The sequence below is a fragment of the Argiope bruennichi genome, chromosome 3, assembly GCF_947563725.1.
Source record: "Argiope bruennichi chromosome 3, qqArgBrue1.1, whole genome shotgun sequence".
In the NCBI taxonomy this organism is placed as follows: Eukaryota; Metazoa; Arthropoda; class Arachnida; order Araneae; family Araneidae; genus Argiope; species Argiope bruennichi.
In genome coordinates this window covers 21,331,813-21,346,610 of record NC_079153.1, presented here as the reverse complement: position 1 = coordinate 21,346,610, position 14,798 = coordinate 21,331,813, and the positions used below count along the sequence as shown (strand labels likewise).

Sequence of the window (14,798 nt, the reverse complement as noted above, 5' to 3'; positions counted from 1 at the left end):
TAAACACAAATAACAGAATTTAAAATAATGTGTCAATTTTTTTTCAAAAATGAATGTGACAAAAACAAGTCCAACTCACTCATTTAATAGAAGAACCTCTTTATATTGCAAAGTAATTTCATTTGGAAGATGATAACAATGAATTGTTGAAGTAACAGTCGATGAATTTATCAAACGAATGGAAATTGCTATTATAGGTAGAACATCTCAAATCTAAATATGTCACGAAAACAAATGGTAATGGCAAGATTGACAGACGGTTAAACATTTTAGAACCTCCAAACAATAGTGAAGAATATAAGTAATAGTAATATTTATAATCATTAGTAATAAAAAAAATTATCTTGCTATAAAACTTTATATGTAGATAAAATATCAGTTGTCAACTATATAGCGTTTTTCATTTTTAAATTATTTTGTTTATATTATCATAGATATGCAAACAGAAGTTCAAACATGTGCTTTCCGAAAAAAAAAAAATTCCACACCGTTTATTTATTAGGATTTGTGATGTTTTTGTATTGAAACAGCAAATATCATAATAAATTTGTATTATTTATGTATGAAAAATTACATTCGTTTTTACATATGTTTCATTTAAATATATAAATTAAAACTGGCCTCCGACTTACGGAATCAAACAATAGCGATTTTCTTTATTCCTAACAATCATATAACTTCGATATATTTTTATTCTATATTCTGATAAATTAAAGTGATTCGAGCATAATAAATAAAACTGATATCACTAAAAAGCTCATTTTTTTTGAATTTTAAAGTATTACACTTTTCAGGAATAAAATGTTAAAAAAAAAGAGTAAAAGAATTATATCAAGCTTAATAATGATCTTAAGTCCATTATGTTTTGATGGAATGTTTTAAAAAATAATATAAAATATGATACATTTTAGAATAATAATTTGAATAATGACTTGCGAGAACAGATGCTTTAAAATAGCTATATATATCTACTCTAATCGGCTCAATATAGCTTTATTCTAAATAGTGACAGAGATATATTTCCAATTGGACAAGTTTTTAAAATCATGTTAGGAATTAAATATTATGTTTTCCGATATCTATTGAAAAAATTATGAATTCGAATTTTTTATACAATTTTTCAAGTCTATTACGTACATTCAGCAAAAATATTCTTGATCCACAAATATTTGAAAATAAAGATCTCCCACTCTTATACTATTATAACTGTACTAATTACGAAGTTTTAAATATCACAATTTTAAAAGATTTTTTGGATAATTTCATTGATCGACTCAAGAAAGATACAACAATCAATGGATTGCGCATTTTCGTGATAGCTATTGATTGTCTTTAAGTATTGAAATTCAAAACTTCATAACTCGGTTAACTTTAAACTTTTTTGAACTTAAAATATTACTTTGTGAAGATTGTTTTTTAAAATATAACTAATAGAACTGGAAGACAGTTTAAATTTCAAATTTTGTAATTCTTTGAAGCACATTTCCTGACTTGAACAACATAAAATATAATTATTCAAATCATTCAGAGAATTTTTTGTAATAGGTGCATACCTATATAAGATTTTGAAATTATTGGCTGTTACATCGCAATTAGAATACGCACTATTGATGGATCCCTGAATTCATGGACCAAACTTTAAGGGTACGTAAAATACCTATAAAGAAGCATTTTTTGTATAGCAATGAGAGGTGAAAAATGGAAAGTTACAGCGGAAAAAAAAATTAGGAAATGAAAAGAAATAATATTTTAGTAAGTGCTAAAATATGTCATCACAAGCAACGATACACGCTTAGAATCAATCCTCTAGCAGCTGATTGGCGTACTGTTTCGAAGATGTCTGTTCTTACACGAACAATTGCAGCAGCAACAGAAAGTTTTGCACTGAGGCCCTCATCAGAGTCAATTGGAGTCTTGGGAGACACTGCATATTTCAGCCTTGCTTGTACTTACTTACACTTGTTTGTTCTGCCTACACTTTTTATTTCCGATTCCATATTGATAAGCAAAAATTGTTTATTTATATGTATTTTACCTACCCTTAATGTCTGGCCCACGAATTCAGGGACACCCTGTATGTACCTGATGAATCTGTGATGGTATTTTTTGTTGTTGTTGTTGAGAAATAAATGAGGCATATGTAACACACTTTTAATAATTTACTACACTTCATACGCAGAAAGTTGTCTTCGTTATAATATGTGCAGCTTTTTATGTCACAACAGCGTAATTAAACAGTTGGAAGGTGGGTAGAGGAATATTGTTGAGAGAGGTAACAAACAGAACAGAAATATAATATTTCTAACAATCCAAAAAATTCAACTTAAATATAATTACATTTCGTATTCAGAAATTAATTTTATTTTTTAGCATACACTTTATCTTATTCTGCTAAAATAAATGAATACAGTACTAAAAGAAACTCCAAGCTAATGTTCTGCATAATTCTCATTAATTCGAATATTTTAATCTTTTTTCTTGTAAACAAAGGCTGTCCAATTATCCCTACAATCTAATTTATTTCTCTTTAGTGTTGTAAAGAGAAATAAATTAGATTATAAGGATAGTTGATAGTTTTGTAGTTTGTTTACAAAAAGAAAAAAAAAATCTTTCGAGAAATTACTATACGCTGAAATTGAAATATTCGCGAGTTTTATAATTACAACATAATCGTTTCATTCATTTTATCGTTAGTTTTTCAAAAGAGAGCATCTGAAAAATAAAGAAATCAAAGTATAGAAATAAAATTAATTTCGATTCTTTTTGAGAATTAAAATGCGCTTCCTTGTTTACAGGAATGAAATTGGATATTTTTAAAATCAATTAATTTTCATCAACGTTAATTACAGTCATAACATGCAAATCTTAAAAATAATAGGTAACTTCGGAACGATTTAGATCTTATTCACTTTAAATTTACACAGAAAATTAATTTTTAAATTGATATTCTTTACATTACCATAAGGGGATGGTATTTTATATGGACATACGAGAAAACTTCCGGCAAGGTGGACCTACAGTAATAGTTAGAAGGGTTGAAATTAATGCCGGGGTAGCCTGGTTGGTAGGGCGTTAGATTCGCTTTCATTGGGTTGTGAGTTCGAATCTTCGCCGGCCGAAGATTCTCCTTGTGTAGGGTGGCTGGCACGCGTTTAAATCTGTTGTGGTGACAAAGTACTCTATGTAGAGAGCAATACCACCTGGGGTACTGGTTCAGAGGTGATCGTTCTCTGATTCAGGTCTAACTTACGATCTGCGGTTGAGTGAATGAAATCCACCTCGTGCAAAAGGTTGTGACGCGTGAGTAGTTAAGACATACTATTAGCCCTAGATGGCGCTACTGAAAAATAATAGATGCTCTTTCGGCGTGAAACCTCTGACTTTGTTAGTGAGCATGTCTAGGACAAGTGTCATAATAAAACAACAACAGGATTAAACATTCTTAAAGGGAATCCAAAGGTATTTTACGCATGTCTGTAACAATGGATGGAATTTGGATTCTTTTCTATTAGTTTGAGATAAAGGAACACAAACAATATAAAGAGTTGCAAAAGGGATTTTAACACTCCCAAATCGAAAACCGTACCTTCAATTCGAACACACTTTTAAAATGCTTGTGGTTAAAAATTTGTTAGACTTTTTGGAATAAAGGGAAAACAATTACTGGGCAATATTATGTTTATCTTTTCTGGATCATTTAATAATTAAGTAAATGAAAAACTTCTCACTTAGGGAAAAAAATTCTTTTTCACCAAAATAATTTTCACATTTTGGCAGTTTTATTATCTCTTTGTACTCGGATAGCTCTTTTCAGGCATCATTCAAGACGGTGCATCATTTTTGACATTCCACTTATTTGTTTTTTAATTTTGATTTTTAAAAATATTTACAGAGAGTAGAAAGGAGATGTAGATTAATTTTTCAGGAAAATTTCAATTTAAAACAAATATGTATATTTATTTTAATGAGCAATAAACAAGTGATTGTAAATGTTGTCCCAAAATTAAGGCAAGATTTGAATTTTCCACCATTCGTGCAGTAAAGTATTGGCAATCCTATTTTAAAAAACCATTTAACAACTGATAGCTTAGGGTTAGTAAAAATGGAAAATGGATACGCGATAGAACAACGTGTTTTCATTGTTGAACAATATTTCAAAAATTACGAAATTCGCCACAGTCGATTTCAAATACAGACAAACAATTTTAATTACAAGAACAGGAGAAATTTTAAAATAAATGTTTTGAAGCAAGAGATATTTGGAACTTAAGAATTTGTCAACATTTTGAGCTCAAATACTTCTTCTTTGTGTACACTAAAATCTAAAAAAAATCAATATTTAGTATTGTAAAAAATATATTGATAACTATAAATTCCTTTTTGATGGTAAACGAATCTAGAGATTTCATTTGAGTTCCCTTTGTCAAAAAATTATCTTTATGGTCAAATATTTTACCAATTCTTTTTCTATCAATTGCTTTGCTGAAATATCAAATCTAACGTTTCATTTATTAGCTTTTAGATATTATTGCTTAGACAATCCATATTTCTGGGGCGAAATTGCTATTTATTTCATTAGAAAAAAGAATGTTTGCAATGTTATGGTTTGTTGAAGAATGGGTGGATTCTTTTGTGATTCTGTTTCTCAAGAAAGTTAATAATACAGCAGACAAGATAAGTTCTAATAATTCAATTTATCTTTTCTTGTTTTTATACACTTTAATTCAGCTTGACATGTATTTGGAAAGATGAAATTTATTTTTAATCAATTTTCTGGTCACATTCTAAAGGATGTCACAAAACTCAATTGCCACTGTTCGTGCTGTAAAATGATTGAAACTTTATAGAAAAAACATTTGACAGCTGACAGTTTAGGGTTAGTAAAAATGGAGAATTACACGATAGAATAACGGGTTTTCATTGTTGAGCAATATTTCAAAAAGAATGTAAATCTGGCGGCCACAGTTAAAAAAATTGAGAATTGTCTCCCTAGATCGTGTGATTTAACCCCATTGGATTTATTTTTATGGAGTTATTTGAAATCAAAATTCTATGCCAATAAGCCCACAAGCCCGAGTGCATTAAAGGAGGAAATTCAACGATCAACGAAATTCAGCCACATTTCTGGAAATCGGTCGTGGAAAATTCCGACAAAACAGTGCGAATGTGCTAGTAAATCCATAGAGGCCATTTGCCCTATTTGCTATTCCAAACATAACCCTATCCTATGTACTTTACGATTCAATAAAAATATAACAATTTAAAGGAAAAAAACTATGCTTTTTATTTAATTCATATTTTGTGTTAACAAGTTGTTCCATCGCGTAACGCTAAATTTTTACTAACCCTAAACTATCAGCTGTCAAACAGTTTTTTTTAATAGAGTGGTCAACGCTTTATTACACGAATAACGACAAATTCAAACCTTGCGTTAATTTTGGGACAACCTTTATTAGGTGAATAATCTTGCATCGGATTACTTTGCAAAGAGTTAAGCGCAAAGGGTTAAGCTCAACATTACGATATTTAGGCTACTGAATTCTTTGTGAGTAGGTGGGCGTATTATAATTTTAATCCGGAAAGAAATAGATAAATAAATATAAATAAAGTAAGAATGAAAAAGCAAAGAACAATGCACCTCTTTCGTTTACTTGAAAATAAAGTCATAAAATTATAAAAAAAATATATTCTGAAATCTTTAAATGTTTCTGTGTTTTACCTTCACCTAATAATCTACATGTTACAAATTATTTATGGTTATCTATACTTATAATAAAGCTCAATGTGTGTGTGTGTGTTGGCGCTTTACAGGCCAGACCGTTTGACCTACAGCTTCCAAATTCGACACATGTATACCTTTTAAGTCGAAAATGTGCACATCGGAGCGATTTTTTTAAATTTTTTGTTAGAATTTCAATTAATTAAAAATTAAGCGAAATTTTGCCGTTTTTCCGCTATAAATATTATCTCACAAATATGATTTTTTAATGTATCATTAAAAAATAATCTTTTAAATGATACTAATCAACAAATTAAATTTCTATTTTTAATTAATTTTTAAAAAATAATTTAATCATATTTTTCAACAATTTATTTCGTACAAAAATAAAATAAAATTTAATTTGCACGTTAATGAGAAAAAATTAACTTTTATGAACGCGTTGCCATCATATTGACCAAAGATCAAATTAAAAAATAATTCAAACAATTATTGGAAATTTAACATATAAAAATGTAATTTTGAGCACGTGTCTGTATGGAATGAAAGAATATGAAACATGATACTATTTCAAAAAGTAAATGAAGGGAAACGTTTTCTACGATCTTTTACAATACTTATATTACTAATTCAATGAAACAGTTTTATTTAAAGCAAATATTGTTTATTATGTACAAGATATCTATTCTAATCGGAGCAGAACAGCTAATTTGTAAATATTTAGTAATAGACATACATCTGCTAACGAATGATCTAAATGAAATAAATAATTATATTTTATATTAATTGAGTCAATAAATGCTGATGAATTACGACTTTACATATATTTTCTGCCCTGTGATTGATATTAAAAAAAACATTCTTAAGACGCTGATACTTAAAATAAAAAGATTTACATTCCAATCAACTAATCAATCACTAAAGCTGACGGATTTAGGAAAATTTCAATATCACTATTTTATAAAAACAGGCGATTTTAGATCCATTCATCGACCGTCACAAAGAAGCAATAATTTCCCTATGATTTGCATAGATTATGAAAATGTTGATTGTTCTAATATTGTAATATTCAAAACTTAATAAGTTGGTCAGATTTGAAAGCAAAAGATAGAAACTTTTATTTATTCATTTAAAAGTTGGAGTATCAAGAATATTTTGCAGAATATCATTTCTTAGGACCAAAGGTCTGCCTAAAATTTAAACATTATAATTTTTTGTAATATACTTATAAACAGAAAAAAATAAAATATTATTGAAAGTGTTTATATCCTCTTAAAAATAAAACTAAAAATTAAATTTTTCATTGAATCCGTGAAATTTTTGTTGAATAATTCTTTGAGATGTTATAAATTACGAAAATTACTCTATAGTGTAAATAAGACTTCAATACCAAACGACTCTTCTTTCAGTTCTTATATTTTTTTTTAAAGACATGCTTGGATTCACTGAAATACATCTTTATATTAATTGCAGTTTCATCATTTCCTCTTTAATTTGAAATTGAATTTTACGGGCGCCAATAGAAAGAGAGAGATGCGGAATACAATGAACATAAGGGCTACATAATAGTATAACTAAATAATATGACTATCAAAATTTGAAGCTTAAAAATATTTTGCTAAAATATCTATTATGAGAACAAGTTACATAAAATATTAATTGAAGAATTTCGTGAACATTAGTACTGGCGAACCGGCTGGTCGCCAAAGGCGGCTAGTCTTTAATAAGAAAAAAGAATGCTATATCTTTTTTTCATAAATATATGTGTCGTTTCTTTTCCGAAATACAATGTTCATTATTTTTGTTTAGTCCAACTCATTTGCAGAGATCCCCATTCCAAAATAACGTATATTTCAGTATATTTTACCTTCCTCTCTAAGAACTGATAAATTGCTTCAGATTCTTTGAATAAATAAGTACGCAAGAAATATAAAGAAGGACAATTTTTCACCTCCAACTCCGAGAATTTTAATCAACCTTTCATTATCAATCAAAAAAGAGAAAATCCATTTCCATATGATTTTGAGAAATTTTTTTTTCACTCGATTCTTCTAAACTGGATAATCACACTGCCCATAATTTAGAAGAAAGATGAAACCATTCTAGAAAAAAACCAGGACTCTGATTTTTTCTATTTTAGGCGCTGTAGTTTGATTGAAAGGGGCCGCAAAATCCAAATTACATTTAATTCTTTCCTTTGGAAAGAATTATTATTATTTTTTGTAAAGAATTGTTATTATTTTTTTCTCTTTTTAAAACAGATCGATTAAAAAGTAAGGTCGGAAAAGAAACAACTGGTTTCAGTTTGTCCACTGGTACTGTTTGAAGTTTTAAATGTATGAAACTGATTTCATTGTGGATTGGATCGTATTCAAACATTATGGCAATACAGCGCATTCAACGTTTTTAACTATTTAAATGCAGGGTGTTTCAAAAGATGTTTCACAAACATTATTCATACATAAACAAGTCTGTTTTGCAATAAAATAGGGTACCAAAGACAACACAACAAACACAATTGCTTGAATAAAACATTATTAATCATAGATAACATAATGTAAAGAACAGCAAATTTGATGATGTATTAATAACAAATGTTTGAAGTATTTAAAGTACATGTTCAAATGTCTTGCCATTCGAAGCGATACTCGTTTCGCAAGTTGTTATTCAATCATTATAACATTTTCATATTAAATCTGTGTTACTCATTTTAATTTGCTGTAACCTATCATTTCATAAAATTCATTGACAAAGAGTTTTTCATAATGTCCTGAGGATGACTAGATTGAATTGCAATTGCTTTCGTCTTAGTTTCAGAAAAGTGTGATGAGTTTTTAATCTCATCTCTCTCTCTACCTGAGTTTTCCATATTTCTGGACAGATGGACATCAACTCACGCAAATGCGCCCATTCATAAATAATCTCCGACAAGGACTACATTTTGATTCTTACTCATGCCGAGAAAGTATTGTTTAACTAGAAACCTTATCCGATCTGTGGATTAATAATCAGTATATATAGTTGACCATCGTCATCTGTAAAGCTGGGAGGAGATAAAAATATCCCCAACCTAATTAGTCTGCTTCATTATTAGATCCCAGCTCTGATTGGCGTCAAGAATATCGGCCAGATTTTTTAATGCATGAGTTACCTAATCTATATGCTAATAAAGAAGGAATAAAAATCAGTTATAGGATTGTAAACTTTCCATTCAATTTTTAATTTTTAATAATAGGTTATAACAAAGGTGAATGAGCTGAGGTCTGCATTTTTTATTATTTTATAGTTAAACTGATATATCATATTCTCGCTTTACGGTTTATTCCAATTTAATTTTACAGCTTAATTCTGATTTTATTGTTCGTGAACATTATATATTGAGATAATTCCATTATAGGAAGATGAAGGTCAGCTAAAGAGAGAGGATTACACGATGGAAGTTGAGACAAAGTAAAATGGAATGGCATTTAATTAGATTTGAAATATTATTAACAGGATAATAGCCCATTTAGACAGAACATCTTCCATTAATAAAATTAATTAAAATTTTATAGGTGAAGTAAAGCTTAGAACCGTATTGTTGGTTAAAATTATTTTTAAAATCTTTTAAAAGAATCTAACGCCGATTATATAACCGATTTAAATACGACTTCTTAGAATGAAGTAATCTGAAAAGATCTCAAAGTAACAATATGTCCTTGTCGATAACTTAATTTTCCTGTTGCAAATGGGTAGTTCCATCAACAGCAAGGAGCTTTAAAGGAAAAAAAAAACCCTCAAATTTCGTTCCAGTATACATTGGCGTATTTAAAAAAAAATGAAACTAAAAACAGCTGACAATTCGGAATGAAAAAAAAAAGTCGCCAAAATCTTTTGAACTCATTTTTTAAGAGTTTACTAACTGACAACAACATTTTTTCCCCATTTAAATGTGTCCTATTCGTCTCTAATTTAATTTATTGGATTAGCATTTTGTTTTGAAAATACAATGAGAAATCTTGTTTAAAAAGCAAGAATATACTTCTGTGCTTGTTTATTGATCTGAGAGAAATATTTGAATGTCAAAGGATTATTCAACATAGTTTGTGACGATGGAAATATAATTTAAACGAATGATTGCTTCAACTAATATAAAAATGCACTATTTGTTGAAGACTCACTTTTTGCGTCTTCGTGAAGATAATCTGGAGATTGCCTTGTGATAGATTTTGATTTAGAGATAAGATAATCATATATATAACACCAAATTCCACCGAACATTAGTATAGAGGACTTTCGTAATTTCATGCAACTGTGGAGGATCTAATATACTTAGGTTGGTGCGTGAAAATTGTTGAATGTAGGATGCAGGATCAGCGATGACTCTCGCATTGCATATAAGATCAATTCTGCTGTTCATAGATAGCACTTTTATAACCGTAGCTGTTGTTTTTCAAGAGGGAATGAAAAGTTCAATATTTTAGGGGATACTTTATATATAATACATAGTATATGAAGGAAAGGATTTATAAAATTGAAAGATGCAATCATTTCCTATGAAAAATAGCTAAAAACATTATATATAACAAAGAATTTTTTTATCTACAGAGTATGGACAATGTTAAATCCATTTCCTTGACAATGAAAAAATATATCTATTCTGGTGTCCTATAAAGGGTGTTCCAAAATTAAGGCAAGATTTGAATTTACCACCATTCGTGCAGAAACGTGTTGACAACCCTATTAAAAAACCATTTGACAGCTGATAGTCCAGGGTTAGTAAAAATGGAGTGTTCGACGTATTAACGCATGATCTGAATTAAATTAAAAAACATAGTTTCTTAAAAATTTTTTTATATTTTTATTAAATTGTGAAGTACATAAGATAAGATTATATATGGAATAACACATAGGGTAAATGGCCTCCACGGCTTTTCTGGCACTTAACGCCCTCTTTTATCGAAATTTTACAGGACCATTTTGCATAAATGTGGCTGGATTTCGTTGATGCAGCGTTGAATTTTCTCCATCAATGCACGCGTGCTTGGTATTGTTGGCATAGACTTTGATTTCAAATACTCCCATAAGAAGAAATCTAATGGGGTTAAATCATACGATCTAGGGAGCCAATTCTCACATTTTTGAACTGTGGCTGCCAGATATTCATTATTTTTAAAATATTGCTTAATAATGAAAACGCGCTTTTCTATAGTTCCATTATTCTACGCTCCATACATTCTATAGTTCTACACGTTGTTTCTAAAGCTCCATTTTCACTAACCCTTAACTATCAAGTGTCAAATGTTTTTTAATAGGGCTTTTAACACTTTTACTGCATGAATGGAGCAAAATTCAATTCTTGCATTAATTTTGGGACATCCTTTATAATTATGTCTATTTATATAACCTGAATGTATTTTAAATTACTATTAGAAACCTTTTTTTCTATTAAAAAGCGATACTCGATGTTTTGTGCAAAGGGATGCCTTTTAAGTACTTTAATTTTTTTTCAATATTCGAGAAAGTAAGGAAATACGTATTACATACCTCGCTGTAGCTTTTTTCGGACTGTCAACTTAACTTGCCACTGGTTAGTAAGCTTGAAAAACTAAGTGCACCTAAATAAAAAAAAGAATTGTGTTATAAGTAAATAAAATTCTTTAAACAATGAATACAGATGTATTTTTTAAAAACGTATAAATCTGTTAATTACATTACTACATGATAAAATATAACAAAAAAAATACTTGAACAAAAAAATTAAGAACCAAACCTTAAGTACAAAAAATAAATTTCCTTTTTAATTATTATAATTAACAAATTTTTATCACGTTCTAAATCTAATTAATAATATTTTTTCCAGATAAATTTATAGTTACGTGGCTGAAATACTCGAGCGAATAAAACAAAAGAATTATCACCTCAAAACCTTCGCTTTGAATGAATCTCAATGCTCGTCACTTCGGGCCCTTTCATTCACACCTGTTGAACTTATTTTCTATATTTCGAGCAACAGCTAGCAAAAGCATCCCTTCATAATTGAAAAGCATAAGAATCTTGGCATTGGATGAATTTTTTCTTAGAAATCTTGAATGGGTTAAAGTGGTTGATCTTCAACAAAAGACGGGTAAGAGAAAAAAACCCAGTAATTTTTTTTCTCGACAATTTAATTTATTTACTCAAATTCTTAATGAAAAAGCAATTGCTTTTTATTCTAGGTTATTCTGTGAGAGAATTGTGTGCCTTTTATTCTAGATTATTCTGCAAGAATTATGGAATGTTTTTCACAAAAATAAAAGAAATATTCTAAAGCAAAATAGTTAGCACTTCAGTATGAAGTGATTTTTTTTATTAAAAATTTATTTCTTCAAGACGTGAATAAAAAAACCTTATATTTTTTTTGCAGACGACTTTTTAAATTTAATTTGCCTGATATTTTTTTCTCTTATATGTGGATCTCTTATATGTTCGAACGTAAATTAAAAAATAATGAATTTAAAATTATTTATTCGAACTTTGACATTTGCATTGAAGATGTAGTTAACGATATTTTAAAAGTGTAGTATTCCATGTAAATCAGGCGTAAAGCACATTATTTTTTGAATTAAACTATACTTTTGTTCATGTATATGTATTTTTAAAATTATTCATATTTTTTAAGAATTGCTTGCTTATAAATGACGGATAAACTTTATGAAATAAGTAGCACAAATATTGTTGAGTATTGTATAAACAATGATACTTTTATAAATTATTGTTCGCATTTGTATATTAGTTTAAAGATATTTGATATTTCAAAAATATATAAAAAATATGTATTGACTCATTTTGTGTCGCCAAATCTGATCTTGCAAATATTGATGAATTTTTCCAGATATAAATAAAAAGAAACTGAATGTAAATAATTATTCATAAAAATGTATTTCAACTATTTTTGATGGTGAATTTACTTTCGGTTGTAAAACATTATTTACTTATTTTTTAATTTTCAGTGTGGCTACACCAAACATCAAAGAAAATGGATAATTAATATTTGCTTTATTGAAAAGTTTGTTTCCAAATATTTACAGATATATTCATTTAAAGCATTTGCAAATTTTAATATTCCGACTGTAGCTAAATCTGCGTATTTATCTAAAATCATTTTTTTATATTCTCGAGTTTGATTCTTTAGCAAAAATACTTCTATTTTTATGTACATATTCAGTCTTCGTTAAACATTGCTCTTCAATTGAAACTTCTTGGATTTAATATTTGACAGCATTGGAATGATTTCAGAGTATCTTTTTAAAAATTTTAGTATCATTTGAGTACTTCATTAATTAGTTTTCACCTCCTGAAATGGGAAAATATGATAAGAATACTGACAGTTAACAATACGTTTAACCAATTTTATGGCAATTGAAAAATCATTATGGAGTGTTTGATTTTGCTCAACATCTGAGTTAGGCCTATAATGTCACAAGTTCCATCCACATTACTGTGGCCTCCTCGTGACCTCCTCCAATTCACACAAGGTGAATTTAGACGCGTTTTTCACCACCGACTGAAACCAAAATTTGATTCAGAATTACAATTGTAGTCACAAAAATTAAATATCAAATTTGATATATTTAAATCATTGCGTTATTGCGTTGCAAATCATTGCGTTATTTAAATCATTGAGTTAATCCCATTTACAGGCTTCTAAAAGTACAGACCAACAAACGTTCAACCCCTTTTTGGATTTGGTTCCAAATTTGATAGGTTTCTACATTATAGATGTTAAATCTGTTTACCGAATTTTATCTATGTCAGCTGTCTTTGTTTGTAGTTACTCTATTAACTTAGTATTCGAACAGATTGACAGACATATTCGCTCAGATTAGATTTTACTCAAAATATGAGAGGAATCTACAAATTTGGGTTAAGTATAGGTAGTATATATAGTATCTATAATATATATAGGTAGTATAGTATCTATAATATATATAGGTTAAGTATCTATAATATGTATAGGTAGAAATCTGCAAATTTGGTGTAAAGATATATAATAAATATCATCCTTTTAGTTTAAAACGTTTTTGAGTTATCTTTGTAACAGACAACTGAGAAAAAATAGACTTTTCGAGCTCAAGAGAGGTTAAAACGTGGAAACGTCGTCAAAATCTCGAATTCGTATTTTTTTAATACTTAACTATATTTATATATATTTTGGAAGTGAGAAAGTAAAAATGTGTTTTTCGAACGTCAGAAAGTTTAAAATAAGATGATTTATCACAATTTGAGCATGAATTTTTCGATGAAGAAAGAAACTAACTAATTTGAACACGCGACTTGTATTCGAAATATAAGAGAGAGAGAATTCCCGTCATTTAATTTATGAGTCGTTTCGTCTATTGAACTCCAATCGTCATGAGACCGGCGAATTCTCGACTCAGTCATCGAAGAATCGGAAAAAACAACAAGGCAGAAGATGAATTGCTTATTAAGTTTGCAATGCCTCGTAACGTGGCAGCAAATCTAATAACCAGAAACAGGCGGCAGCGATATATAGAGGATATAGGATATATGATTATTGCCAATTGCTGACGCAGAAACGGTTTGTTTTTCTGAATAATTTCACCCGTTGATTGGTTAAAAAAATCATCGTATGTAAGACACAAAGGATTAGATTTATTTCCAACTTACAGCCGGTGATAGTTCAGTATATCTTAAGATGGATTATGGATTATAATATTATATTCTGTAAAAAAAAATAGTTAGGAAAGTGGCGATGATACACTGACGTCAATTCACATCGCAACACAAAAGTAAAAGAGACAGAAAATTTCCTCCTCAGTGATTTTAGAATGAGATTTTGATAGGGACATCTTTGAATCATGTCTATTTAGGAAGGGAATTTTAGGTGACTTTAAAAGAATGTTGTAAGCATTAGGTATTTTTATTCCTTCTTTAGGAGCGTGTTAAAATATTAAAGTCAGCAGTTTTATAGAGCCCATTTAGAATTAATTAAATAAAAAAGAATGGGAATTGGAACAGGAAATAAGCGAACATTTTAGAATGAAGTTAAAATGGTTTTCTAAATTAAGATAAAATTTTAGAAAATGATTAAAATTTA

At 28.8% G+C, this 14,798-nt stretch overlaps 1 protein-coding gene across 1 annotated transcript in view; it reads right to left on the bottom strand.

Moving 5' to 3' along the window:
• Positions 1-11,298, bottom strand: part of LOC129962777 (QRFP-like peptide receptor) — a 105,506-nt gene extending 94,208 nt beyond the window's left edge. Inside the window, exon 1 of the mRNA XM_056076772.1 lies at positions 11,246-11,298. The gene's annotated coding sequence lies outside the window, so the exon portion shown is untranslated. The remainder of the gene's footprint in view (positions 1-11,245) is intronic.
• Positions 11,299-14,798: the final 3,500 nt, after the last annotated feature.